Genomic DNA, 17614 nt, shown 5'->3' on the forward strand with positions numbered 1-17614 from the left:
CAATGAAATACCATTCAGAAATGGAAATGAATGAATTACTGCTGCATACCACATACAAAGGGTCTTCAAAACATTCATAGGAAATGTATATTATGAAAAAACCATGCATGGATTTCAAAAATTTGTTGCACCAAAATGAACTCACACTAACTTGCTATGACAGAGCTGAACAGAGTCTAGTTTGAGACACTAAGAAGGATAATCTATCAGTTTGAAATAACTCCTATCAGATCAACATAAATTCTGCTAAAATTAAAGCAAGAACAAACATCAAATTTATGGTGAAGCTTGAGTAGAGGAATGGTAAGATTGCTAATGCTTTATGAAAAGTTTAGGGGAACAATGGACCAAAGCAATCCACTATATAAATGGATAACTTATTTTAAGAAAGGACAAGATAAGGTTGAAGGCAAAGTACAAGCAGTAGTCCATACATATCAATTTGCAAGGAATAAATTAATCTTGTTCGTATCCAAATTGAAAAGAACTGACAATTAATAGCAGAACTAATAGCCCAAACCCTAAACATCTCAACTGGTTCAGCTTACACAATTCTGACTGAAAAATTAAAGCTGAGCAAGCTTTCCACTTGATGGATGCCAAAACTGTTGATCCCACATCATCTGTAGATAAGAGCAGAGCTTTCAATCGAAATATTAAACAAGTAAGATCAAGATCCTGAAGACTTTCTTCAAAGAATTGTACCAGGAGAAGAAACAAGGCTTTACCAGTACAATCCTGAAGACAAAGCACAATCAAAGCAATGGTTACCAAGAGGTGGGAGTGGCCCAGTCAAAGCAAAAGTGGACCAGTCAAGAGCAAAGGTCATGGCAATAGTTTTTTGGGATGATCAAGGCATTTTGTTTGTTGACTTTCTGCAAGGCCAAAATCATGGTAAGATCTGCTTACTATAAGAGTGTTTGGAGAAAGCTAGCCACTTTGTTAGCAGAAAAATGCCCAGGATACTTCACCAGAGAGTCCTTTCCCACAACACTTTTGCTCATTTATCCCATCAGACAAGGATAATTTTGTGAAAGTTTGGATGGAAAATCACTCGGCTACTGTATAGTCTTGATTTGGCTCCTTCTGACTTCTTTTTGTTTTCTAATCTTAAAAAAATATTTAAAATGCACTCACTTTTCTTCAGTTAGTCACATAAAAAAAATACTGCATTGACATGTTTAAATTCCCAAGACATTTGCTCTTTAATGATGGACTAAATTGCTGATATCATCACTTACAAAAGCATATTGAACTAGATGGAGCTTCTATTTAAAAATAAAGTTTATATATTTATTTTTATCTCTTAATTCCATTTTCCATGAACTGTTTGAAGTCCTCTTTATAACACTAAGTAGAATAAGCCAGCTACAATAGCATACAACCTATGTTTTATAAAAAGTTCAAGAATAAGCAAAACTAGGCTATGTTATTTGATATTTAAAGTTACGATGGTAGCCACCTTTGCTTTGGAAGGAAATGGTGATTTGAATGGACATGGGGAGTCAGGTGTTAAAAATGTTCTATTGCTTGATGAGGACATTGTTGCCCAGGTATACTCACTTTGTGATAGTTCTAATGAATACTCAGGATGTGTGCGCTTTTCTACATTGTTGTTCTTTTTCAATAAGCAAGTTTACCCTAACAATTATTGCATTATTTAGGCAAAACTGTATGTTTTTGTTTGTCAAGGGGATTGATTCATCAAGATTTCATCCCCAAAATAAGTTGTATTTTGACAGGAGTAAGAATAAGCTCAATTTTGGAACTGAAAATGGAAATTAATTCTGCTATCTTTTTAAAAAATAAATACTGCATTTGTTGATTTTACCAAGCTCCCCAAGTCTCCAAAGAGAGGAGTAGATGTACAGAAAACAAAGCCCTAGCACTAGAAAAGATGTGAATTTTTATCAACTAATCACTTTTATAAGCACTCTATAAGCAGAATCTAATTTATTCAAAAACATAAACAATCTGATGCATTTACTGAACATTGAATCAGTCGTATTGGGTCTCTGAGAAATGTAGAAACCTTCTTTATTTTTAAGTCATTCTTTTAGATAAGCCTCTTATCAGTTTCACTGACTTGTGCTTTAGTGTTATAAAGTCTGCCTTAATTAAGGAGTATATAAGGAACATGTAAGAATAACTATTTAGGTTAGTGCCAATGGCAAAACCACGATTACTTTTGGCACCTACCTAATGTTTAAAAACCTCTACTGGTTGTACTGATGTCGATGTTGAGGCTACGGCTTATTAATTTGTTCAGGGTCCCCATAAAATGCTTCTGTGATAGAAATTTATTATAAAAATTAGTCCCAGGAAATCATTTAATCCCCCTGAAATGTGTTTTCTTCAATGTAAATTAGATGAATGCCTAAATTTCCCTTTCCTTGGACTACCAGGATAAGCAGAGTAAAAAAAAAATTATTTCCTTTGCATTTTAGTTTCTGAACTGTTCACTACTTTTCATTTTAAGTCATATTTTTCTGTTTCTCATTTCATGTTTATTTTATTATTTTTATTTTCTGTAAGTTGCCTCCAAAATAGAAACAAGAAGATACAAAACTTATTTTCAAACAAATAAATATATAAATGTTTTTGTTATTTGCATTTGTTACAAAAAAAAAAAAGTGTTGTATTGGCTGGTCACGGTGGCTGACGCTTGTAATCCTAGCACTTTGGGAGACCAAGGTGAGTGGATTGACTGAGCTCACGAGCTCGACATCAGCCTGGGCAACAGGGTAAAACCCTGTCTCTACTAAAATACAAAAAAAAAGTAGCCGGGTGTGTCAGTGTGCACCTGTAGTCCCAGCTAGTTGGGAGGCTGAGGCAGGAGAATTGCTTGAACCCAGGAGGTGGAGGTTGCAGTGAACTGAGATCATGCCACTGCACTCCAGCCTGGGCCACAGAGAAAGACTCTATCTCTACTTAAAAAAAAAAAAAAAAAAAAAAAAAAAAGAAGGTTGTATTTATTAGAAAGTACTCTGCAATGAATACCCACATCAACAATAGATAGTAAATGTCAAATAAACGAAACAGACAATAAAAGCTGTTAGTTTAAAAAATGAAGACTTCACAAGTGCGATGAAGTTGTTGAAGAAATTTGACCTGAGATCTCAAGGGTTTCTATAAAGCAGATAAGCAAGAAAGATTCAATATTACACTGAATGAATGTATTACTTTTGCAGTTACACTTTAAATGTTAACCACAATTATTGAATGAAAGATATGAGATACTCTGTTTTATGTTGACAAACTGTAAGTTCAAATGAAACATTTAGGGAACAGCTTAGCACTACTGCAACTAAATAAATTTAAATAAATACTAGCTACTACTAAAACTGTGACAATTACAACTATTATTATAATCAGTAACTTGATAGGAAAAGTATTTGTAGTTAAGATAAACATCCTAATGCAAGTAAAGTCACTCTTGCATGGACAGTTGCCTGTCCAACCAGTAACTTAGCAGAGGATGAAAATACATTTTGTCTTTGTCTTTTCCAGCTGCACTAAATCAGAATAGATAACTGGAAAATTGGTCAACACAATCGAGCTAAAGAGGAAAAAACAATAAATACGTTTGAATCAAATCAGTACCACTTAAAATCCAGTGACGTGGGACAAGTAAATCATTTAAAATAAGACTATTAATTTCTGTCTTAAGATTTTGTAGAATAATTACAAATGATCATATAGATGAAAGTGCTAGTGAATGGATAGGAATCTCACTGGCCAATGTACCATAGTTAGATCTCAAACAGTCCTTTACAAATTCCAAGACCAAGTAAATAAAACTGCTGCAAACATGAAGAGGCTAATAAAATAGTCCCTGATGAGACAGACCCTGTTCTGCTGAATTTAATGTTCCAAAACTCAATAACAATGGGTACGCCACTTGAATTTTGATAATTTCTTACTTGACTCTTCTTGGTTACTTTGACCTATTCTTTGACCTTTTTATTCACCCCAAATTTTGGCTCTCAAATTATGGATTTTACCTGCTGACTCTTTGAAGAAAGCTGGCATGGCCCTTTGTTTTTATTCACTCAACAAGCATTTATTATCTAGTATATGTCAGGCACTGTTCTAGACTCTGAGTTTATAGCAAAGAACAAAACAAAATCCTCAGATAGAGTGTACATTCCAAAGGGTGTAATTTTAATGAGGAAAATATTTTGTTCACACAATGCCAAGGATGATTACAATAATAAAGCAATTTAAGAGATATGAATAAATAGCACAACAATATTTGAATACAATTAGATTTGAAATAAGCAGATTCAATATAGCTGGATGTGGAGGAATAATTGAAGGTTATTTCAATAGATGTGAAACATACCATCATAATGAAGTGTGGCGCATAATATCTTCTAAAGATGGCTGCATCAATATATATTTTATTCCTCATGAACTTCATATTTTTTTTTTTGAGACAGGGTCTCATTCTGTTGCCCAGGCTGGAGTGTAGTGGCACAATCATGGCTCACTGCAGCCTCAACCTCGAAGGCTCAATTAATCCTCCCACCTCAGCTTCCCAAGTAGCTGGAGCTATAAACACATGCCATCACACCAGTTAATTTTTGTATTTTTTGTAGAGATGGGTTTCTTCATGTTGCCTAGGCAAGTCCTGAACTCCTGGGCTCAAGCAATCTGCCCACCTTAGTCTCCCAAACTGCTGAGATTACAGGCGTGAGCCACCACGCCTGACCCCATGTACTTCTTTTCTTTTTAATTTTTTATTTCCATACGTTGTTGGGGAACAGGTGGTGTTTGGTTACATGAGTAAGTCCTATAGTGGCGATTTGTGAGATTTTGGTGCATCCATCACCCAAGCAGTATACACCAGATCCAATGTGTAGTCTTTTATCCTTCACCCTCCTCCCACTCCTTCCCCAAGTCCCTAAAGTCCGTTGTGTCATTCTTGTGCCCTTGCATCCTCATAGCTTAGCTCCCACTTATGAGTGAGAACATATGTTTGGTTTTCCATTCCTGAGTTAATTCACTTAGAATAATAGTCTCCAGTCTCATCCAGGTCACTGCAAATGCCATTAATTCATTCCCTTTTATGACTGAGTAGTATTCCATGATATATATATGCACACATATATATACACATATATGTGTATATATATTACACTGAGTGAATTTCAGTATGTGTAATATATATATTATACAGAATGAATATGTGTATATATATGTGTGTGTGTGTATATATATACACACACCACAGTTTCTTAATCCACTCATTGACTGATAGGCATGTGGTTGGTTCCACATTTTTGCAATTGTGAATTGTGTTGCTATAAACATGTGTGTGCAAAGTATCTTTTTTGTATAATGACTTATTTTCCTCTGGGTAGATACCCAGTAGTGGGATTGCTGGACAAAATGGTAGTTCTACTTTTAGTTCTTTAGGGAATCTCCATAGTCGTTGTACTAGTTTACATTCCCACCAGCAGTGTAGAAGTGTTCCTTGTTCACCACATCCATGCCAACATGTATGTTTTTTTTATTTTTTGATTATAGCCCTCATGACCCATATACTTCTTATAATGACATTGATCCTCAAATCTGGAGGGACCTGTGTAACTGTCTTAATCAAAATAACGTGATGAACGGGATGCTATGAGTCTTCCAATAGTTACAGGGGACAAAAGGCCAAAAAGCAACCATCATTCCCAATTTCACAGCCCGATCTGTGCACAAACAAACATATGACCTGAAGTCATTATTCAGTCACTCTCTTGAGGATTTGTTGTTAAAGCTGATTTGGATCACCTTTACATTGGTTTGGTTAAGCCCAATGGGTAGCTTCACTGAGTAACTGTAGCCTTGATAATCACCTGTGGTACAACTTAAGACCACTCAGCATCAGGAGAATCATATAATCAGTCAGATTGAAACAGGTTGTGTTTGTAAATGTTGTGCTTGGAAGCTACTGTTGATGGCATCAGGCACAGCAGAATAGGTCAAGGCCTGCCATGTTCACCTGAGTTTTGTTTCATTTTTATAGCATAGTAACAGATGACAAACTCAGCCTCAGTTTAGATTGTCAGATGAAGTTGTGGCTTGACTCAGGAAGCAGTGTTGGATCTAGAAAATAGAGTGGGCTTATCATTTATTTTCCCCTATACCTCTGGAATCTAAGTTCCCTCCCTAGTTGCCGGGTTTTTTTTTCTCTTCTTCTACTACCAGAAAATTAATGCATCCTATCCCAGAGCACTTACAACTTTATCTTTTCTCCAATGATCTTATACTCATATGTATATTTTTTTTCCTGATCATTACCTGGAAAGTTGTTGAAATGATATAATCCCTTTCTGGGCACAACCTCATTCACACTCTTACTGAGGTGTGTGGACCAGGAGGAGGTGAGGGAAGTAAAGTCAGAAGTCTTCCCAAGCTCAACAATACCCAAAATTTATAAATAGTAGGGGGCATGCAATGTCCATCCAATACTTCGGTCATTGTCTGATTACTGATAACCTTTGTGACAAAAAGAACATCACTGTCAGATCATAGAAGGTTCAAAAAGCAAAAATCATGGCACAGATTAGTTTCAATGGCCGAAGTATTATGGACTGGACCACAATACCGTGACCTGAAAAAGTGTCAAAAGTACTAAGGCATCATTGATAATCTTAAGGAAGTGAGGAAGATCCAAGGTAGTCAATCTGCCAAGAGAAGACAGGGTCACCAATCCTTGCAGTGTGTCCTCCATCATCTTGAGACAAACAAGTATTCAAGTATTTACTGGCAGGGATCACAGATTCAGTATGCAGTGGTTGCTTCTGTTTCAGACACAGAACCTCAAAGCCTGACGGTGATATATTTCCATATTTTGATGTGATGACAGATTCAGGAGGAGAGGCAGCATTTCAGCATCACAGGTGTGAGCAGCAGCTTGGCTTCAGTCAGTGAACAGAGCCTTCCTGTAGGCATTTAGGTTAAGTGATGTGAGGTCACATGGTCCATGTGAATGACCCAAACCACCATAGCAGCAGCCACAATTTGTTTCCAGTTTGTGGTCCTAAGGAGGAGTATCTTTACTCTGCCCATCTGTGGCCTTTCAAGTGACAATACAAATGGCTAGACCAGCACAAGGGTCAGTAAAAATATCAAAGGACATATGGGCCAGAGCTATGAAAACAATCTTTAGTTTTGCCTACTGAGTGGAGTCACCATGCCCATTTTCAGTTCTGTGTAGCTGGGGCTGAGGCTAAACAGCCACAGCAATCCCAGTGGACAACATTAAGTTTCGACTTCATTGAACCATCAGTGAACCAGGCCCAGGAATTGAGGGGAGCTTCTTTGAATTGGGGGCCCCACTGAATAGGAATTTTGCTTCAGGCAGCAGAGGGGGAGATAAATTTTCCCTAAAGGAGTAGCTGCCACCCATTATAATAATAATAATAATAATAATAATAATAAGATGAAGCTGAGTCCAGGTTAGCTGATTCCGTGAACACATTGTTTTCATTTGACACGTAAGACTGTTTAGAGAGGCAAATGCTGTCTACAATATTTAAAGAATCCAATAAAGGGTTAGGCCTTTTTTTTTTTTTTTTTTTTTTTTGGTAATAGTGGGACCAAATAAGACAGCAGTTTTTGATCCATTGTTAGAAGAATTGAGCATTTTATTATAAATCTACTCACATAGTCCTAAGAAACTGTTCTTGGAATGCAGTTCCAAAATTGTGCTGAGGTTTATTAACCACCTCTGCCAGATGAGGTATGATAGCATTACAGCCAGGCCAATTGAGACTGGAGCTTCTGATTTGCCAATCATCATGACATCACCTATATAGGGAAAAATCTGGACATCAGAGGAGTGAGGCACTCCTGCTGAATGCTGACTACCCCATCAGTTGCAAATGGCAAGGTACTTTGTTGCTCTAGCGTGTTTTTTAAAGGCCTAAAGCACATAATATCTTCTGATACTTTATGAACACTTACAGCACATGTTATATATTTTGATAACAATGTGTGTTGAGTTGACTCAGAGGGCTTCATTCTTAAGGTCACTTTAATGTTCTTCTTTTTTAAACTGCACATTTTGCTCAGGCGCTATCATTTAAATTCAGGCACTTTCCCCCCACACCATGGGAACACACATCAAGGACTTTAACAGCTATACTTTAGGGACAGCTACCAGGAGGTAATGTCATTTCCTAGCAAGGAGCCTGGGGAGTGCAGAAGGATGGTGGAGACTGGTCTGTAGGGATGGCTGGAGTACACAAGGAAGCATTTTTTTCCCCTGGCTTCTTGCCTGAAGGTCAGTGCTACATCCTCCCCTGTGCACCTCCAGCATCTGAGGCCTGCCAAAAACAGGGGCTCTTTCTTCTTGCACCCTCACATGTCACTGCAGCTTCTACCTGAAATGTTCAGCAGCATTCTGCCACCCTTGCACGTAGCATCCCCTATCCACGCCGAGCCAGCCAGGGGGTGATTTGGACTTCCACATCCTATACCACCGTAAAAGTTTGAGTAACATCCCTGTCTGAAGTTTTCTAGCACATTGGCTTTTAGTAAAGAAGCTGAGGATTTGGTAGAGGGCAAAAAAAAGGCATCAGGGGCTGCTGGTGAAAGAACCTCTTAGTGCCAATAAGCAAGGCTTTGCATTTACTTTCAGTTTTGAGCAGCTGACTTCTCAGTTTCAACAACAACAACAACAACAACAGAAAGACCTCCAGATGTTTAAAGATAACCAAAACTCTATATCCTTGTTGCTAATGCCATGAGGGATCCTCTAGCAGCCATAATACCTTTTGGCTGAGGACCTACCTGAGGCTTACTGCCCCCATTGCCATGATAACATCCCTTCCTTCTCCTTCCCATTTAGTGGAAAATGAACCTAAGCACTATTCAGGAGACTGATTTCAATCTTACCTCTCACCATAAAGCCTCTGAACATCCATTAATAGGTAGAACATTGGGGAGATGCTTACTCCCACCACCCTACCACTGGGGCGAGAACATTCACTACCAGATCCTGGAGAGTGAGTTTTCCCATAACCCCTAACCCAGTCTATAGAAATCCTCATCCTTTCTATTCCAGAAATCCATGCCTCTGTTAGCACACCATACTCATTGCCAAAACTAAAAAACTGTACAGAGTTTAGTCTTGTTACCCTAATTTTAAATAACAAGTTATATTCTGTTTGAAGATTTACAATGCTGGAAGAAGACAAAAGACTCCTGGATCAGAGACAAAGGTCTGTATTATTCATGATTAAAACAGGAGCCAGGACATGAGATTGATTTGCATCAGTTTCCCAGAGGCAAACAAAATGACTCATTATGGATTCCAGCACTTACAGTGGGTTGTGTTACAGGAAATAAAAAAGCAAAATAACTGAAATAAATAATTGACTAGAAGGGCTCAACAGCAGATTTGAGCTGACAGAAGAATCATTGAACTTGAAGAAAGGTCAATTGAGATTATCCAGTCTGAGGAATAGCAAGTAAAGAACAAGGAAGAAAGAACACAGTCTTAGAGATATGTGAGATACCATTAAGCAAATCAGTGTCCAAATAAATTGACAACCTAAAATGAGAGGAGATGAAAGATGGAGCAGGAAATATTTGAAGAAATTGTAACTGAGAACTTCCCCAAATTGAAGGAAAGCATTAATCAAACTTCAAGCAAAATAAGCTCAGAGAGATCCATAACTGAAAATTTCATGCTCAAACTGTCAAAAGACAAAGAGAGAGATCTTGAAAGAACCAAGACAAATATGACTCATCATAGAGAAGAGATCCTAAATAAGATTAGCATCTGACTTCTTATCAGAGACTGTGGATGCCAGAAGGCATTGGGATGCCGTTTTCAAGATGCAAAAAGAAACAATCAAAACTGTTGACCAAAACTATCCTCCAAAAATGTAAGAGATACAAATATGTTCCCAGATAAAAACTGAATGAATTGTTTGATAGCAGACTTATTCTACAAGAAATACTAAAAAGAGTCCTTCAAATTGAAATGAAAGAGCACTAAACATAACTGAAATCCACATGAAAAAAATAAAGAACACTGGTAAAGATAATTGCAAAGCTAAATATTAAGGAAAGAATAACTGTATCTCTGCTCGTAACTAAATTTTGTTTCTGTTTTATCTAAACAATAACATCATAAAGCAAAAATTATAATAACAATAAACATCATAAAGCAATAATTGATGGACTTAAAATATTAAAAGATGTAATTTGTATGTTTTATGACAGTAATAGAACAGGGGCAAGATAGGAAATAATAATACTGTAGACAAGTTTCATATACTATTGACATTAAATTCATATTAATTTGAAATACATTCTTTTAAAATGTTAATGTTATTTGGCAACTTAAGGGTCACAACTAAAAAAATACTCAAAAAATACAGTAAAAGAACATGGTACATTTTAATCAAAATAGGACTAACAAAAATACCTATTTAACAACAACAAAAAATAAAGTAATGGAGAAATAGAGTAACAAAATGACATAAGACATGGAGAAAGCAAATAGCTAAATGACAGATGTAAATTCTACCTTATAAGATATTCATTAAACACTGGTAATCAAACATTCTACTCAAAAGGCAGAAACTAACAGAATAGATTATTTGAATGACCCAATTATATGTCATCTATAAGGATATACTTTAGATTCAAAGACACAAATAGGTTGAAAGTAAAGGATGAAAAAAACATGATGCAAGTGGTAACCAAAACAAAAAAACAAATAAAAACTGAAATGGCTATAGTAGTATAAGACAAAATAGACTTTAACACAAGAATTGTCACTAGATACAAAGAAGGGCATTTTATAATGATAAAAAGTCAAGCAAAAAGACATAATTAAAAATATGTATGCACCAAACAAAAGAGTTCCAAAATACATAAAGCAAAACAGACAGAATTGAAGGGAAAAACAGACAAATCAACATTAGAGTTGGAAACTTCAGTATCCCGATTTCAATAATGAATAGAGCAAGGCAGAAGAACAACAAAGAAATGGAAGGTTTAAAAATACTATAAATAAATTAGACTTAACAGACATGTACAGAAAAAGTCACTCAACAACAGCAGAGTACACATTCTTTTCAAATGCACATGACTCATTCTCCAGGATAAGCCATATTAAACCAGAAAACAAGTCTCAATAAATTTAAAAATGATGAAGCCGGGCAAAGTATATCCTTTGCTCACAGTGAAATGAAACTAGAAATCAGTAATAAGAGAAAACTGAAAAATTAACAAATATGTAAAAATAAATGACACACTCCTAAATAATCAATGGATCAAGGTGAAAATCACAAAGACACTTATCAAATATTTTGAGATAAATGGAAATGAATACTGAATGTTAAGTGATATATAACAAAACTCATGAGGTGCAGATAAATCAGCACTTAGAGAGAAATACATACTATTAAACCCCAATAATTTAAAAAGAAATAAAATCCCAAAACAATAACCCAAACTTATACCCTAAGAAACTAGAAAGAAAAGAGCAAATAAAATCCAAAGCAGAAAATACAACACCTTTAACAGAAACATCCAGGTACATACATTAGGACTAATCAAGAAAACAATTGGACCAACTGAGAACAAAGAAAAGCAGGGCAGGATGACAGCCCAACCGGGTGTCACACGGAGCCAGGGGAACCTTCCTTGCCCAGGGAAGCAGTGAGTGAATGTGTAACCTGAGGAACCCACACTTCTTCTATGGATATTTGCAACCTTCAGGTCAGGAGATCCCTTGAGAACCCACTCCACCAGGGCCTTCAGTCTGACATACAGAGCTACATGGAGCCTTGGCTGAGCAGCCACTCAGGCACATGTGAAGACCCAGGAGCCTTAGATACATTGACTTTCTGGGATTCCCAGCAAAAGCAGCTGCAACTTCGGCAAAGCAGGAGGTTAGACCCCCATACAAACCCCTAGGAAAGGGGTTGAATCCAGGGGGCTCAGCAGCAACAGTCTTCAGGCTCTGCTTTCACAGTGTCTTGCAGGATAATTGGCATGGAACTCAAGCTAGCCACAGGGAGCAGCATATACCTCCCTTAGATGGAGCTCCCAGCGGAAGGGGTGGGCTGCCTTCTTTGCTGTTTGGGCGACTTAGCTGTTCCGGCCTTTGGGCTGGAGGGAACCAGGGGCTGAAATGGAACCCCAGCACAGCTGTTCTACAAAAATGTGGCCAGATTGCTGTTTTAAGCAGGTCCCCAATCTTGTTTCTTCTCACTGGGTGGGACCTCCCAACTGGGGACTCTAGCTAGCACCGCCAGTGTTTTCCAGCCAACAGAGGTTTCAAGCCTCCCTGCAACAGAAAGAAGAAATTGTGAGGCAGGCCACCATCTCTGCTGTTTGGGCAACTTAGCCATTCTGCTTTTCAGGCTTTGGAGAGTCCAAGACAACCAGGAGCTGCAGTGAACCCCCAGAACACAACCACTCTACAAAAACATGGCCAGATGGCTTTTTTTATGCAGGTTTCCCAATTCCATTCCTCCTCACTGGGCAGGACCTCTCAATTGGGATCTCCAGCCACCTCCTGCAGGTGTGTTCAGGCTGGCAACAGATCAGTACCTCCCTGGGATGGAGCCTGCGGAGGGAGAGGCAGGCCGCCATTTTTGCTGTTCTGCAGCCTTCACTGTTGATACCTCCACGTACTGGAAAATTCATGGTGACTAGGGACTAGAGTGGATCCCCAGTATACTGCAGCAGCCCTACAGAAAAGTGGTGCCTGTTCCCATATCTCCTCACCAGGCAGGTCCTCCAAGCATAGGTCTCCAGTCACCCCCACCAGAGCTATTGAGCCAGTAGTAGCTCTGCAACTCCCTGGACAGGGGCAACTGAAAGCCTTTCTGCCGCTGCCTCTGCAGTGGAACTGTCCTTGCTATCCCCAGACTATTGAAAGAGCAAAGACCCTAAGTGCTTTATTGACACTTCCAACAAGCTGCAGTCAACCCAAGGAGAGGAGGCCAGTCCATCTCCCATGGATACCTCCCCCATTCCCCACTCATCACCAGAGAACCTCCAGCTTGGGCCCACAGTACATACCTTCCATTCCGGGCTGATTGCACTGAGCAATTGCTGATCTGCATCTCTCAGGGGTGCAGTCCCCAGGAAACAAGTAAAACACCCTTGGCCACAGTCACTACTAAAGTTCCTTCCTCTGCTGCCTTCAAGTTGAGGAAGGAACATAAACACACATGCACACCTATGTTCACTCCAGCACTACTCACAATAGCAAAGATATGGAATCAACCTAAATGCCTGTTGATAGTAGACTGGATAAAGAACATGTGGTACACATATACCATGGAATATTATGTAGCCATTAAAAAGAAAGATATTATGTTGTTTGCAGGAACATGGATGGAGCCAGAGGCTGTTATCCTTAGCAAACTAACACAGGAACAGAAAACCAAATACCACACGTTCTTACTTGTAAGTGAGAGGTACATGATGAGACCTCATGAACATAAAGCGGGAAACAACAGACGTTGGGGTCTACTTGAGGGTGGAGGGTGGGAGGAGGGAGAGGATCTGGAAAAATAACTAATGAGTACTAGGCTTAATGTCTAGAAGATGAAATAATCTGTACAACAAATTCCCATGACATGAGTTTACCTGTATAACAAACCTTCACATACACCCCTAAACCTAAAATAAAAGGCTAAAGAAAAAAAATCCAAAGAAGCAAACAAATACAGTGGATATAAATGAAATAAAAATTAAAAGCAATAGAGAAAATTAACACAATAAAAATTTGGTTCTTTGAAAAATCAGAAAAATTAGCAAGCATTTATTTAGACAGCTCACAAAAAAAGAGAGAACACTCAAATCACCTAAACCAGGAATGAAAGAAGACATAGCAATATCTACCCTGTAGAAATGAAAAGAATTATAAAAGAATACTACAAAAAAGTGTTTGCCAACAAATTAGATAACCTAGACAAAAGGAAAGAATCCTAGAAAAATATAAACTACCGAAACTGACTCATGGTAAAATCTGCATAGACTTCCTACAAAGAAAATCCCAAGATCAGATGGCTTCACTGATGAATTCTAAAACACATTTAAAGAATAATTAACAATTTTTCTGAAAATCTTCCAAAAAATGAAAGAGGAAGGAACACTCCTCAGTGTATTCTATGAGACTAATTTTACACTGAGGCCAAAATTAGCAAAAACATCACAAGTAAAGAAAATCACAGACAATGTTTCTTAAGAATAAAGATCAAATATCCTTAACAAAATAGTTATAAATCAAATCCAGGTATGTATAAACAGTATACACCATGACAAAGTGCATTATGATGCATAATCCAAGGTTATTTAAACATCTGAAAGTCAATGCAATATACTATATCAATAGAATAAGGAAGGACAAAAACCATATGATCATCTCAGTAGATGCAGAAAGGACATTTGGCAAATCCACATTTTTATTATTAAAACCCCTTAATAAATTGGGAATTGAAAGAAACTGCGTCTAGGTGCTAAACAGTTCCCATGAAAAATCCATAATTAACATCATATTTAATAGTGAAAGCCTGAATGCTTTCCCCTTAAAATTAGGAAGAAAACAAGTTATCCACTTCTTCCACTTCTATTCAACATCGCACTAGAGGTTTTATTCAACACAATGAGGAAAGAAAGAGAAATAAAAGACATCCAGACTGGAAAAAGGAAGAGTAAAAATACTTTTATCCAAAGAAGATATAATTTTCAATATGGAAAATTCTAAGGAATACACAAACACACACATAACCTATTAGAACTAATAAATCAGTTCAGCAATGTTGTAAGATATTAATATGAGATCAAAATATAAAACTCAAATGAAGTTTCATGAAACAGCAATGAACAATTCCAAAATGAAATTCATGAGACAATTCCATTTACAATGACATCAAAAACAATAAAATTATTGGGAACAAATTTAACAAAAGAAGTGCAAGATATGTACCCTGATAAATACAAAATACTCTTGAAAAATGTAGAGAAGACTTAATAAATGGAAAAACACACTATGTTCATAGACTGGAAGATAATGATGTTAAAATGGTAGTGCTCTCTGCATTGATTTATAGGGTCAATACAGTCTCAAACTCCCAGATGCCTTTCTGCAGAAATTTAAAAACCAGCACTAAAATTCATATGGATGTGCAAGGCATCCATAATCACCAAAACAATCTTGAAAAAGATGAGCACAATGAGAAGACTCACGTTTCCTGATTTAAAAACTCACTACTAACCTACTGTAACCAGAACAGCATTGTACTCATGTAAAGGTAAACATGTAGCTCAACGGAATAGAATTGACATCCCGGAAACCCTCACAGTTATGGGCAATTGATTTTGACAATTCTGCCAAGGCAATTCAATGAGAGAAAAAAGTCTTTAACCACTTACAAATAAAAAGACAACTCATTTTAAAATTGGGCCAATAATTTGAATACTTTTCTAAAGAAGATAAACAAATGATCAATAAGCTCATGAATAGATGGTCAACATCATTGGTTATTGGGGAAAGTGAACCAAAACCACAACAAAAGCAAAAAACAGAAACAGTATCCACTAGGATATTAAATAAAGAAGAAAATGAATAGTGAATATATAGACAAATAGAAACCTTCATGTATTGTTGGTGAGAAAGTGGTGCAGCCACTTTGCAATACAGCTTAATCATTTCTCAAAACATTAAACACAGAGTTACTATATTACCCAGCAATTCCACTCCTAAATATGTGGGCTTGAAGGTGTCCACACAAACAACTTGTCCACAAATGCTTATAGCACCGTTATTCCTAACAGCCAAAAAATGGAAACAACCCAATATTCAGCAACTCATGAATAGATAAGTAAAATATTGTATATGCATACAATGAAATATTATTTGTGAATTAAAAGGAATGAAGTACTAATACATGCTACAGCATGGATGAACCTTGAAAACTTTATGCTAAATGAAAGAAGCCAGACACAAAGGTCACATATTATATGATTTCATTTATATGAAATTTCCAGAACAGGCAAGTCCAGGGAGGCAGTAAGTAAACTAGTAGTTTCCTGGTACTAGAGGAGTTGGGAAGAATGGGAGTTGACCGTGGGTGGGGTTTTATTTGGTGATGATAAAAATGTTCTAAAATCAGATAGCTGCGATGGTTGCACCAATCTATGAATAAACTAAAAAACACTGGATTGTAAGAGTGATTCTGTTGTGTAAGTTATATCTTTTTTTTTTTTTTTTTTTTTTTTTTTTGAGACAGAGTCTTGCTCTGTCGCCAGGCTGAAGTGCAGTGACACGATCTCGGCTCACTGCAACCTCCACCTCCTGGGTTCAAGCAATTCTCGTGTGTCAGCCTCCCAAGTAGCTGGGATTACAGGCACACGACACTACACCCAGCTAATTTTTTTGTATTTTTAGTAGAGATGAGTTTCACCATGTTGGCCAGGATGTTCTGGATCTCCTGACCTCGTGATCTGCCGGCCTCTGCCTCCCAAAGTGCTGGGATTACAGGCGTGAGCCACCGCACCTGGCGTTAAGTTATATCTTAATAAACTGTTGCAAAAACAAACAAACAAAAAACCAACCAGCTTCTGAAACACTACTAAACTATGATAGAAACAGCTTCGGCCCATTGGACAGCAGGTTACCATGGGGTCAGATGTTACTCTGATGGCTATCAAGTAATAAGGTGAAATGAGCTCAGTAGCAATCCATAGCACCAAATATGGGCTGTACGGTATGTCTTAACTCATTCAGGCTAATCTAGCTACTGTTACAGCTGAATGTCTGACCTGCCAGCAACAGTGACCAAGGCTGACCCTCCAAACCATCCCATCCCTCAAGGAGACCACTTGGCCTCTTGGTGGCAGGTTGAGGATCTGTTTTGCACTCCAGTGATCAACTGGAATAGCTCCTGGTACTCCCGTGTCCAGTTTTAACTAAATGGGTATGCACAGAAACCATAAGCTGATAAATCATACTAAACTGGGCTTATGCTCCTCAGAGATGATGATCTGAGTCAACACACCGGACAATCCACCTAAGCCAGCAAATGTGCTCGCTGAGGGGAAGAGGATCTAGAATTGGTGAAGAAGCAGTGAAATGATGCATATAAGTTACTGAAGGGGGCCGGGCGCGGTGGCTCAAGCCTGTAATCCCAGCACTTTGGGAGGCCGAGACGGGCGGATCACGAGGTCAGGAGTTCGAGACCATCCTGGCTAATATGGTGAAACCCCGTCTCTACTAAAAATACAAAAAACTAGCCGGGCGAGGTGGTGGGCGCCTGTAGTCCCAGCTACTCGGGAGGCTGAGGCAGGAGAATGGCGTAAACCCGGGAGGCGGAGCTTGCAGTGAGCTGAGATCCGGCCACTGCACTCCAGCCTGGGCGACAAAGCGAGACTCCGTCTCAAAAAAAAAAAAAAAAAAAAAAAGTTACTGAAGGGTTTCCCAATTTCAGCACTGTTGACCTTTGCGCTGAATAATTATTTGCTGTGAGGGCTGTCTTGTGCATTGCAGGACATAATGCCTGTAGCAACCTCCAGATATGGCAAACAAAAATTTCTCCAGACATTGGCAAATATCCCTTAAGGAGCAAAATCTTCCGTGATT

Source organism: Macaca fascicularis, chromosome 18 (assembly GCF_037993035.2).
Source record: "Macaca fascicularis isolate 582-1 chromosome 18, T2T-MFA8v1.1".
In the NCBI taxonomy this organism is placed as follows: domain Eukaryota; kingdom Metazoa; phylum Chordata; class Mammalia; order Primates; family Cercopithecidae; genus Macaca; species Macaca fascicularis.